The sequence below is a fragment of the Lissotriton vulgaris genome, chromosome 5 (assembly GCF_964263255.1).
Source record: "Lissotriton vulgaris chromosome 5, aLisVul1.2, whole genome shotgun sequence".
Taxonomy (NCBI): Eukaryota; Metazoa; Chordata; class Amphibia; order Caudata; family Salamandridae; genus Lissotriton; species Lissotriton vulgaris.
In genome coordinates, this window is record NC_141693.1 from 21437644 (window position 1) to 21450666 (window position 13023).

Below are 13023 nucleotides of genomic sequence, written 5' to 3' on the forward strand. Positions count from 1 at the left end.
TTTTGGGGTGTTTGGGTAGTTAAGGGTTCAGATATTGTTTTGGGTTATGGGTACAGGGGTAGTTTTAGGGTTTAGGGATAGGTTTGGGTTTTGGGGTACAGGGGTATTTTAAGGTTCAGGGCTAGGTTTGGGTTTTGGGGTACAGGGGTATTTTTAGTGTTCAGGGCTAGGTTTGGGTTTTGGGGTACAGGGATGTTTTAGGGTTCAGGGGTAGGTTTGGGTTTTGGGGTACAAGGTTATTTTTAGGGTTCAGGGCTAGGTTTGGGTTTTGGGGTACAGGGGTATTTTTAGGGTTCAGGGGTAGGTTTGGGTTTTGGGGTACAGAGGTATTTTAAGGGTTCAGGGCTAGGTTTGGGTTTTGGGGTACAGTGGTATTTTTAGGGTTCAGGGCTAGGTTTTGGTTTTGGGGTACAGTGGTATTTTTAAGGTTCAGGGGTAGGCTTGGGTTTTGAGGTACGGGGTAATTATAGGGTTCAGGGCTAGGTTTGGGTTTTGGGGTACAGGGGTATTTATAAGGTTCAGGGGTAGGCTTGGGTTTTGAGGTACGGGGGTAATTATAGGGTTCAGGGCTAGGTTTGGGTTTTGGGGTACAGGGGTATTTTTAAGGTTCAGGGGTAGGCTTGGGTTTTGAGGTACGGGGGTAATTATAGGGTTCAGGGCTAGGTTGGGGTTTTGGGGTACAGGGGTATTTTTAAGGTTCAGGGGTAGGCTTGGGTTTTGAGGTACGGGGGTAATTATAGGGTTCAGGGCTAGGTTTGGGTTTTGGGGTACAGTGCTATTTTTAGGGTTTAGGGATAGGTTTGGGTTTTGGGGTACAGGGTATATTTATAGGGTTAAGATGGGTTAGTGTTTAAGGGTGTTGGGGTATTTAAGGAGTAAGGGTGGGTTATGATTATGGGGTGCAGGGGTATTTAAAGGGTGCAGGGTGGGATTAGCACACAATATGAGACATGGCATGAAGGGCGGAACGTACCACACGCCCCCAGCGTTTGTCACGCCTCCAGCACACGCCCACAGCACAACGCAGACACGCCCACACGGGACTACTTTGCTGGCACAGTTCTTTTACCTTTTAAATGTATATGGTGGGCTTCTGCATAGCCTATGTCCTTTTGCTGCAACTGCCCTTTCCAACGCTGTATTGGGTGTTGTGATTGGTGCTGTGGTTCCTGAGATTAGCCGCCTTAAAGGTTTGGGCTCTCTCTTTCCTATATTAGTATGGATATAAGTGCCAGGGCTCCCATCAGGAGGCCACTGCAGCTCAATCCAAAATCTGCAGATTTTACAGCAAAAAACAACGAAGTGGCGAAGAGAGGTGTTAGCCTTCCTGGCTTAACGCCTCTCTCCGCTACTTCAGAACAACTTTTTACAACTTACCGCCAACGCAGGCCCCCTTGCACCATAGTCCAAAGGTGTGTGTATTGCAGGGGTAGATTATTTATGTGCAGGAAGGTGTTCCTTCCTGCAGATAAACAATCCTGAAATGCCATTCTGTCACATTCATGTGTGCTGCTCCGTACAGCACACATAAAAGTGACAAAATGGCATTATTTTTTAAAGTTTGTTTATGTACAGGAAGGGATACCTTCCTGTACATAAACAAACCATGGCATTTTGCTTTTTCCAGGTGTGCTGCACAGGGCAGCACACAAGGAAAAAGCCCAAACGAGAAGAAATAATGCATTTCTCCTTGTTTCGCCAACTTCACACCAGTTTTTACCTGGCCTTAATTCTGACGCTGCCTCCTATGTACGCCCCTTGTACATAGGGGAGGCGTCAAAATGAATGAGTGTTGCGGTGGAACGCCCACTGCCCACCCCTTTCATCCTAAACATAGCGTGAAAGGCGGCCTTATTTACAGGGTTGGATTGGAATTAAAAATCGGCCCGGGAACACGCTAAAGAAAAGTGGCCCACATTGGAATATTGCCTTTCTGCAAAACACTGCATTGGCGTTAAAAAAAAAGGTGGGGGAGTAAAATAAACGCATGGATTAGTTTAAACTAGTGAAATGCACCTGAAAACAAATGAGGCCACTTTTAGTCACGCCCTCTGCCCCCGCTCAATTTGTATACATGGGCCGGCCCAGCGAGAGGAAGGGAGTGACACCTTCACCCTGTTGGCCAAATAGAGGTAATGGCCACCCATCTGCCTCCAGAAAGGCCACTCAGGCACCCACTGGGCTGCTGGCATCAAAGCAACACAGACACCGCCCAAATCACCCCCAAGCTGCCCAAGAAAGTAGCCCACAGCTGAAACTCGGATACTAGCCCCTCGGCCATTGCCCGAGTGCCCGCATTACCAATCTGACCTTGCTTATTTACAAGGCAGCGTAAAGCCTCTTTAAGTGGCTGAACCCTGCCTTGTAAATAAGGCGAAGCCCCTATCACCACCACAGCGTCAATATAGTACATATGCCGCAATCAATGCTTGTAGACCAAATGGAGAAATGCCTTATAATCTTCAGATTTTAACAACAAAAAACATTGTTTGTTGCCTAAATGGAGCAAAAGCTACTTAAAACGTGGTGACGCGTGGTGCTCCGCAGCGGCAGGCCCTTTGCAAAGGCTGACAGGTCCCCCGCCTGTGGCCTGTTGCTGTATTCGGGTGTTACACTGATAGCAATAGAGGTGAAACCTTTTCCCAGACAGTGTTAACTGTATAGACATATTATCACAAAATGTTACATTACCCACATGAATTGCCATTTCATGACGCATAATTTAGTCAACCATGCCACATAATTGTGTCCTCCCTTGCCACACAATTCCAATGGCCCTGCCTAAGACCCATCAAGAGCCTTTCTACTATTTCTACTGAATATCTCAATCTCAGACCCTTTCTCTCTCCTCCTCTCCCCCACTGTTTTCCTCCTTTTTCTCCCCCCTCCCCCTGTACCTCTTTTTTGGGTAACAAGATGCCCCCTTGACACCAAAGGTTTCCACTACAGGGGCTTTCTGTGAACAAGCTGCATTCTGGGAGTTGCAGTCCAAGTTGGCATACTTTGATTCAAATGAACTAAGTAAGACACCTTAAAGCAAAGATTTGTGCAAGAAAAGCTCCGCGCTGGACCGCTGAGTCCTTGGTGGCTGCGGAGCTTCTGGCAACCCTCCCCCACACGCTGCTTCCGGCATTCTCTGAGGGAACCAACCCCCCTCATTCACCCTGTCCCTCTCTGCCATCCTCTGCGTCCTTCCATCCCTCGTCCCTCCACCCTGTCCTACCCCCCCCCCCCCCCCCCCCCCCCCCCCCCACGGGCTCTTTTGATGGGAGTCAGTCGCCTGTGAGTAAGTGTTTATTGATACAAAACCGAAACTGGGAGACTCCTAATGAATCCGCCCTCAAGAGGCGGCTGTTAATAGCACAGCTCGAGGTCAGGCAGGGGCAGGCAGGCCTGTCTGACAGACTCCCATGTTTGACTGCGGATATGTCTCCCCGAGATGTGACAGACTTCCCCGGTGGGGACAGACACTCTCTGATAACACCAGCCCTCTCTGTGAAGATACATCATGTCTCCTAAAACACCAGAGACATCCCTTCAACCCCCTCCCTAGGGACAGACACTCTACTCTCTCTGATAGCAAGAAGTGCCTGCTCTATATAAAGCACGTAGACACCCCTTTGAGTCTTGTTCGTGCTATGTAAAATTTCCAAATAAATAAGCAAACGTAAGTCGGATTTCCAACACAGAACTTGGAGGCACTTTGTGGCACAGATATTTACTTATCTGTCCAAAACCCAATAAAAATGGACCTGAATAAATATTGGTTCTGATTGGATGAAATTGTGGCTGAAATAATTGCTTCAACAATCTGGTGTTTTGCAATTCTGATTGTTCACTCTCTCAACCTATAAGGAAAGGTTCCAAAATCAAGAGCTTTCTGATTGGCTGCTGATACCAAATCAGAATAGCTGTCAGTAGCCCATTCTTGCAAGAGCTGCTTTACCCTTAAAGGATTCAGAAAGAACAATTGATGAACAGAATGCAGAACAATGTTCTACATTCACCCCAGTACAGCGATCTGGGCCTAAATCCATCGTTATTTTGCTCACCATGCCATTCCAGTTTGGACCCAGCCATATGCAAATCAGTCTTGACCCTGCACCCAATGGGAACAGTCCAGCCCGAACTGCCAGGCCAGGTCCTTCCTGGACTGGAAACAAGCATCCTAGGAACGGTGTTCGGCTTTCAGCCCTCCTCAGCCCGGAAAACTTGACTCCAGTGGCATGGAGACCACGGGACCCACGTCTGGGCATATCCGTCCCAGTCAAGTTGACAAATGCAAAAAGAACAATTGATAGACAGAATGCAGAACAATGTCATACATTCACCCCAAACCAGAGATATAGTCCTAAATCCATCGTTATTTTGCTCACCATGCCATTCCAGTTTGGACCCAACGGAGCATTTTTCACCCTAAGTGCTCACTGCGCCACTGGAATCAAACTAGCCTGGCTGATGAAGGGTAATACCCAGAAACTGGTCCTAGGATGCTTGTTTCTGGTCCAGGGAGGACCTGGCTTGGCAGTTTGGTCTGGACTTGTCCCTTGAAGCACAGGGTCAAGGCTGATTTGCATAAGGCTGGGTCTAAATTGGGGTGGCATGGTGAGCAAAGGAACAATGGATTTAACCTAGATCTCTTGACTGGGGGTGAATGTATGATTTATTCAGCATTCCATCCATCATTTGTTTGCGTAGCACTTTTCACCCTAAGTGGGATGGGTATGCCAAATGTGGGTCCCTTGCTCTCTGTGCCACTGGAATTGAGCTAATCTGACTGATGAAGATAGTTCAGTTGGATCAATCTCAAGCATGTGGAGATATCCAGCACCTGTGGGCCATTCTATCATCTCCCCAGTCGGCTACGTCCAGTTCTCCGACCCACCCCTCCCAACGTCTTTTAAATACACCAAAGTGGCTCGGGCATTAATAATGGGGGAGTCATAAACTTGGGAGATGGCAACCCGGGCGATATGCCCTGTCAATAATCTGGCTTCAAGGGGGTTGAACTCAGGGACTTCGGTGTTCAGAGGGATGTTGGCAGTGACACAATTGTAAATACTTGTGGAATTGCATTCAAGTAAGCTGGCATTGGTCCTGCAGTTCCTGGAATGTCAATATGTGGTTCCCTGCCCACACATCCCCCAAAACTGAGATACCTATATAGTCCCATTTGTGAAACCCTTCTAGGCTTGCTGGGTGACTGAACCACCTCCCTTTCCATAGGTGGGTCAGCCCGTCAGTATACAGTCCCAAACAAGAAGTCAGAGAGAAGATCTCCAACTCAATAAGACCACTCGGCTAATGTCCAGGAGGGAGTGGGGTATCGGCGCGCCGTATAAGATATCATTAGAGAATGGGGGAGTCAGGTCGTGGGACGTGGGGCTAGCTGGACCATTATTAAACTTCAAAAATACAAGTTGCCAACCACACAATTACTCAAATCCTCTGTTTTTGAGGGAAAAAACCAAGTGAAACTTCTTGGTTGATCCGGGTATGTCACTATAACCCTTTTATTATTTGATTTTCTTACTTTTTCTTGTTTGATGTATGAAAAAGGCACCTTATCGTATTTTGTTTTGCTCATTTAACACTTATTTACAACTCCCAATTATTTACAACACAAAAACATACACATAGCTAATTGTATATACAGAAATATTTGCTTTGATATATACACAATTAAATATTCATAATTACGCAAAGACAAGAGTCATTCATAATTACGTAAAGACAAGAGTCAAAAATACGAACTCGTGGTTTAGAATAGACAATTGATTACAGTCATAAATCAGTAAACTACAACTTGATGTAATTAGCTCAAAAAAGAAGAAATAGACTCTAAATTAATTCATTCAGTCTATTTAACAAATAAATGTCTAATCTTTTTTACGCCAACGCGTTTCGAATCCGGTGTGTCAACTCAACGGATTCTCATCAGGGCTCTGGACCCAGAGACTGTGAGCCAGTCGCCGGGTTGCAGCGTGATAAAGGAAAACGAATGTTACTGATGAGGACTTCAAAAGTGGTGCCTGCATTGTGAAAGAGCGTTTGCCGCTGTATGTAAACAGAACACGAACAGCCTAAGCAAAGAGTGATCTTCAGCGGGCTGTAAGTAATACACAAGACTGAAAATAAATTCTAATTGATGAAAACGAAGGATCACCGAAACGATCCAGTAAGATACTGAAAAGAAAGAAACTCAGTCAGGACCAACATTCTACCCACAAACCGGCAATGGCTGGTAAAACAGATACATCGTATAAAGGCAGAGCCCTGATGAGAATCCGTTGAGTTGACACACCGGATTCGAAACGCGTTGGCGTAAAAAAGATTAGACATTTATTTGTTAAATAGACTGAATGAATTAATTTAGAGTCTATTTCTTCTTTTTTGAGATAATTACATCAAGTTGTAGTTTACTGATTTATGACTGTAATCAATTGTCTATTCTAAACCACGAGTTCGTATTTTTGACTCTTGTCTTTACGTAATTATGAATGACTCTTGTCTTTACGTAATTATGAATATTTAATTGTGTATATATCAAAGCAAATAATTCTGTATATACAATTAGCTATGTGTATGTTTTTGTGTTGTAAATAATTGTGAGTTGTAAATAAGTGTTAATTGAGCAAAACAAAATACGATAAGGTGTCTTTTTCATACATCAAAAAAAAAAAGGTAAGAAAATCAAATAATAAAAGGGTTATAGTGACATACCCGGATCAACCAAGAAGTTTCACTTGGTTTTTTCCCTCAAAAACAGAGGATTTGAGTAATTGTGTGGTTGGCAACTTGTATTTTTGAAGTATAAGATATCATGACATTTTCTAAGCCCAATGGGGAGAGTTCACCGCTGTTGGTAGGGTCGGATCAGCCACCACTGAGCCAGTTTCTAAAAACGATCAGTTGTGACGCCTGATAATAACAGTGGAGATCGACCATCTCTAGGCCTCCCTCGTACGGGGACTGTCGCCCATTGGCAAAATCCATGACGGTGCAACTGCCCGACCACAGAAAACGCACCAATGATGGAATTGAGATTGGGAAACCACTGGCTCGGAATCAAGAGGGGGAAGTTTTGAAAAGTGTAGAGGAAGCAGGGTAGAATCATTATCTTAAAAAGAGCTATACGATCTAAGACTTTGAGCGGAAGCTGTGTCCATCTCTGAATGTTGCGTTTCTTGGTTGCTATAGGAGTGTCAAATTAAGGTGGTGAGTGAGCTCTGGAAGCAAGGAGATTTGGACCCCCGATACGTAAAAGAAACACAATGCATCGGAAGGGCATATTGCCCAGAGTAGACACTCCTGTTATTGTCAAATGAACTTCTATCTGTTCATGCGGAGGCCAGAGGCCTCCTCATATAGGCCGAGCAGGGCGAGACACTAGGGCCCGAAGTTTGTATATCAGTCAGGAAAAGCAGCAAGTCATCCACGTATAACGCAATTCTTTCCTCTGGACCAACATGTAGCTGAACATGTCCTGAGGGGGTTTGCTGTGAGCTTGCTTTCTCCCCCCTCAGGACATGTTCAGCTACATGTTGGGGGGGGGGCAAAGCCCCTTTCACAGTAACTTCGGCATGTAACGTGAGCAGGAAGGTTGCCCAATCAGTGCAGAACTTCCGATAGTATTCCTCCGGAAATCCGTCAGGACCGGGGGTTTTGCCCGCTGACACATCAGACAGTGAAGCCTCGATCTCATCGGCAGTAATGGATCGGTCAGGGTCCCGGCCAAGGAGGGAGGAATCAAAGGCAGAAGTGTATCCACCAGCAGCGCATGTGCCAGCTCCCCAGGGGGGGGGGGGTGGAGGGGGGGGAGGGGCGCAGCCTGCGGGTGAGCAGGTCTCAGTAGTAGGTAGCGGATGCCTGCACAATATCAGGAATGTGCGACAGCTGCCAGCCCTCCATGTCTGTGATCTGGGGTATAACTCTAGAAGCACCATCCCGGGTGGTCAACCAATACAGGAGCTCTTGCTAATATGGAGGCGTATTAGCAAGAGCATGTGATAAATGTTGCAAATCGAGCTTAGCGCATATTTTTTTATCGCCATCTATCGCTGGATCCTATCGCGGAAAAAGCACATTATTACCAACGTGCATCTCCAATGCGATAGAAAATCCAGGGATAGTGGCAAAATCCACCAAAAACACAAGTGAAACAGCGATAAAACTTTTATCGCTAACCTAAAGCCTGCTAATAGCTGTGGGGGATTCAGCCTTAGAGTCCACCTTCCATTGAGGATAATGGCTAATTCAGGAATTTAGCAGGTGTAAAAATTCCTGCGGTTAGCGTGACTTTTTTCATCGCTAACCGGGGCCGGGTCCTCATTGCTGATAGGCGTTAGGCCTGTTAGCGGCTGTTTCCGTGGTCTTTTGGTCAGGAATGCCTATTTCGCATGTCATTAGCAATAAATATCGTTGACATGCAAAGCGGCCCCCAAAACAGTCGCTTTCGCCAGAAAGCTGAGGCCAACAGCTGTCAGCGACAGCTTGCTGATAGGGTGATTAAAATATCGCCGCTTTAGCGGCAAAAAGTGCTGCTAAAGCAGTGAAGATGCCCTTGCTAATATGCCCCATAGTTTCCTCGTCCCTGCAATCCAACACTGTTTGGCCTCCTCCAACGAAAACTGTTGCAGCAGGCCCCTGGCCTCCGCCACACAACGAGCATGCTCAGGGAAAGGTTGGTCCAGGGCCTGATGCTATAGGGTATCAATCTGAGTTTCCCGGGCTGCGCACCGTGCTAGTTTCTCCCTCTCCGTACCATGGATAAACCCTTTCTCCAGTCCTCTAGTTACTGGTTTACTAGCCGCCCAGAGCATTCCCACAGAGTCCACTGTCTTGTGTTTAATCTCAAAATATGAGTAAAGTTTGGACTTCAGGTGGGTCGTGAGGTACAAGGCATTGAGGTGCCCAATGGGTCTCAGTGCCGGGTCTGTGGCCCCCACATACAGGGTAAGTGAGGCATGATCGGACATTCCCTGTGGAACAGGGCACAAGTCCTTAACAAATAAGTGAGGGGACCACCCAAATTAGTATGCAAGTGACATCAATGGTGCATGACATCACGGCACATGACATAACACCGCGTGACATCACAGCATGTGACACTACAGCACGTGATATCACAGCACATGACATCACAGTGCGTGCCATCAAAAGAAGTGAGTGGCATCGGATTTTAAGCTCTCGCATATATGTTTAACATGTCTATCATGAGTAAATTGAAGCACATTTCCAGTATACAGGGAAACCCTCCGATTTAGGCAGAACATTCACACTTTTGTAAGCTACACATAAAACAGTGTTGCCTTTTGTTAGCGTAAACTTCCTCTACCGATTGTGCTTTACAAGGAAAAAATAGTGGTACTTAAATAATTTCAACGCCTCCTCGGGGGTAGTAAGCACTATATAAATGCTATTTATTTTGTGCAAATACTGGGAAAGACCAACACATCTGACATTCTTACAGTGCATGCATAACTCACAATCTGAACAAAGTGAAAATCTGCCTGACATCACGGGGGGACCAATGATCCCCCAACCACTAGACCGCTCAGGGTCTGTGCCATCCTATGGCAATAAGGGTGGCTGCCCTCGTAGGTGGCCACCTTTGGTGTCCCGGGCCAGCCTATCAATTCCCTCACCCTAAACTTCCACCCTCGAAGCATTTGTTGCCCAAAATTGAACCCCTTCTTAGTGCAGGCAATCTATGTGACCTCCTCCATGTAGGACGGCAGGCTAGATTTCACATTTGTCATTTTAATACAGTATGCAGTGGACTCTGCTCCCTCACTGGACCTCAACCGCCTGCCCCGGGGGCACCAGGCCGGCATTCAAACCAGGTGGTCTCGAGGGCGCCCGCAATGTTGGAACTCTGGCCGCCATCTACGGTCCCTCCAGTGATGTTGTGTTCCGAGTCTGAGGAGCCAGGTCGGCCCCAGGCATGGCTGCAAGGTTTATAAGAGTGTGTGCTTCTCCTCCTATGTGTCTTCGGGTTAGGCTGGCGGGGTCCACTGCGGCCTGTCTCGAGGACCTGCCACACCGGGCAGCACCCTCCGGTCTCTCCTTTCCTCTGTTCATTCCCAGGCCTGTTCAGGAGTTTCAAAAAGTATGTTTGTGAGTAAAAAAGTACTTTCAATTTTGCTGAGAAAAGAGCATGTACAGGAGAGTAGGCACACTTAAGGGCATATTTACAAGCTCCTATCACCTAGGGAACGCCACTTTTAATGACGTTCCCGAGGCGATAGGGGCTTTGCCTTGTTTAGACAGCAGCGTTAAGCCACTTAATGTGGCTTAATGCTGCCTTGTAAATAAGGCCCTCTTTCTTGCTATGCTTAGAGTGAAAGGGGTGGGCAGTGTGTGTTGCGTGGGCGTTCCACTGCAACACCCATTGATTTTGACGCAGTCCGATATTTACAAGGATGGCGTAAATAGGAGGCAGCTCCAAAATTAAGGCCCTGGCGCAATGAGAAGAAATTTTTTATTTCTCTTTGTTTTTGCTGTTTTCATGTGTGCTGGGTTGTGCAGCGCACATGAAAACAGAAAAAGGCCAGTGATTGTTTATGTACAGGAAATTGTCCCTTCCTGCACCTAAACAATGACGTTTTAAAACAAGCATTGGAAATGCAATAGGTCTCGCACTAGGAAAGTTTGAGCTATTGGTCTTATAAATGACATTTTTTTTATTTATGTGTTGTTTTTTAAAATAGGTAAATTAATAGCTTTGTCATTTACAATGCCAATAGTTATAACTTTCTCAAATGTGACACCTATAGCATTTGTAATGCAACATGTTTTGTATTTACGTGACTTAGATGTATTGATATTACAAATAACAATGGCTTTTAATTTTTTTAAATAATTAATACTTAAATAATTTATTTAATTTGTAATGTCAATAGCTTAAACTTTTGTAAATAACTTTTGTGAAGATTATGTTCAGTGTTTTTTATTGTGACGAAAATCCAAGAACAGAAGTGAAATATTAACATCTTTTTGTGATTTGTAATAAAGCTTGAAAGCTTGAAAACAGCTTGAAACATTGAAAGAACATATTTGAACCAGTGATGCTGTGGTGGTGCGGAGTGATACTGTGGTTGCGCTGAGTGATGCTGTTGTTGCGCTGAGTGATGCTGTGGTTGCGCTGAGTGATGCTGGGGTTGCGCTGAGTGATGCTGTTGTTGCGCTGAGTGATGCTGTGGTTGCACTGAGTGATGCTGTAGTTGCACTGAGTGATGCTGGGGTGGCACTGAGTGATGCTGGGGTGGCGCTGAGTGATAATGTGGTGGTGCTGAGTGATAATGTGGTGTTGCTGAGTGATGCTGGGGTAGCGCTGAGTGATGATGTGGTGATGCTGAGTGGTGCTGTGGTGGTGCGGGGTGATGCTGAGTGATGATGTGGTGATGGTGAGTGGTGCTGAGTGGTGATGGTGAGTGGTGCTGAGTGATGCTGTGGTGGTGCTGTGGGGGTGCTGTGGTGGTGCTGAGTGGTGATGGTGAGTGGTGCTGAGTGATGCTGTGGTGGTGCTGAGTGATGCTGTGGTGGTGCTGAGTGGGAGATGGGGAAAGGGAGAAAAAGGAGAGCAGGGAGAGGGAGAGAGGAGAGAGAGGGGGAGAGAGGAGAGAGAGAGAGGGGGAGAGAGAGGAGAGAGAGAGAGAGAGAGAGAGAGAGAGAGAGGGGGAGAGAGAGGAGAGAGAGGGGGAGAGAGGAGAGAGAGAGGGGGAGAGAGGAGAGAGAGACGGAGACGGGGAGAGCAGTGGAGACGGGGAGATAGAGAGAGGGAAGAGAGAGAAAGGGAGATAGGTAAAGGGAGAGAGGGAGAGGGAAGTGAGGGAAAGGGAGAGAGGGGAAGGAGAGAGGGAGAGAGAGAGGAGAGCAGGCAGAGGGGGAGATGGGGAGAGGGAGAAAAAGGAGAGCAGGGCGAAGGTAAATAGAGGGAGAGAGGAGAGAGAGGGGGAGAGAGGAGAGAGAGAGGGGGAGAGGGTGAGAGAGGAGAGAGGGAAGTGAGGGAAAGGGAGAGAGGTAGACGGAGAGAGGGAGAGTGAGAGAGTGAGGGAAGGAGGGAGAGGAGAGGATGTGGAGTGAGAGAGAGAGAGAGGTAAAGAAAAATAAAAAACTGGGAAGCCTTGCTTCCAAAAGAGGCATACCTTATGTTTTACTTATTTGTAACACAATACTGATATTGCCGACCACATTAAACATGTCCGAGCATGTGATTTCATAAGAGTTCCATCTATTAATTGGAGAACTTCAAATTGTCACCCTACATAAATCTAAATGAAACAAACGTATGTTCGACATGATATAGACTACCGATTTAAGGTGTGCATTGGTCACACAGACAGGCAGTTAGGTGTAAATCGAAGAGAGGGCGCTACTGCATGCTTAAACAAAAGACTAATCTTAATATTGCGGGTAGCAGTTAACAGGGTCTCAAACTTTAGTAAGTTAGCAGGTCATCATCAGTACAAGAAAATATTGATCAGGGAGTTTATAATCTGCCGAGAGGTCAGTTCAAGAGGTACAAATAAATCTTGAATCCACCTGGTCAGAATATTGTACGGGTATCCTGAAATTCAGTCCTGAACAAGACACTTTCTAGAAGTTTAGCCCTTTGGGAATGTTGGCAACAGCCACACAGTTGGACTTGCATTTCTAATACCTCTCCCACCCTTCTTGCTTACATATGTTTTTGTACTAAAACAGTTGATGTAAATTGAAACACATGTAATCTATAATTGTTTCTGGGGTGAGCTGGGGCCATCTGAGAATGCTACAGAACACAAAGCCCATTCATTCATTAGTGCCTGGAGACACTAGCATCCTTCTTTGCAGCACGTTTGTAGAGCTAGTGATTTCTTCCTCAGCTTGGAAGCTGGGGAAAGAGCTAAGTGAACTAATGATTCCACTGAAGAGTAAAAAAAGTGATCACATAACGTGTAAAGCGCTCTGATACCTTCGGGTCTAGCTAGCTATACAAATTTAAAACAATAACAGGCTCCAAATTCAGTCTTTCATCCT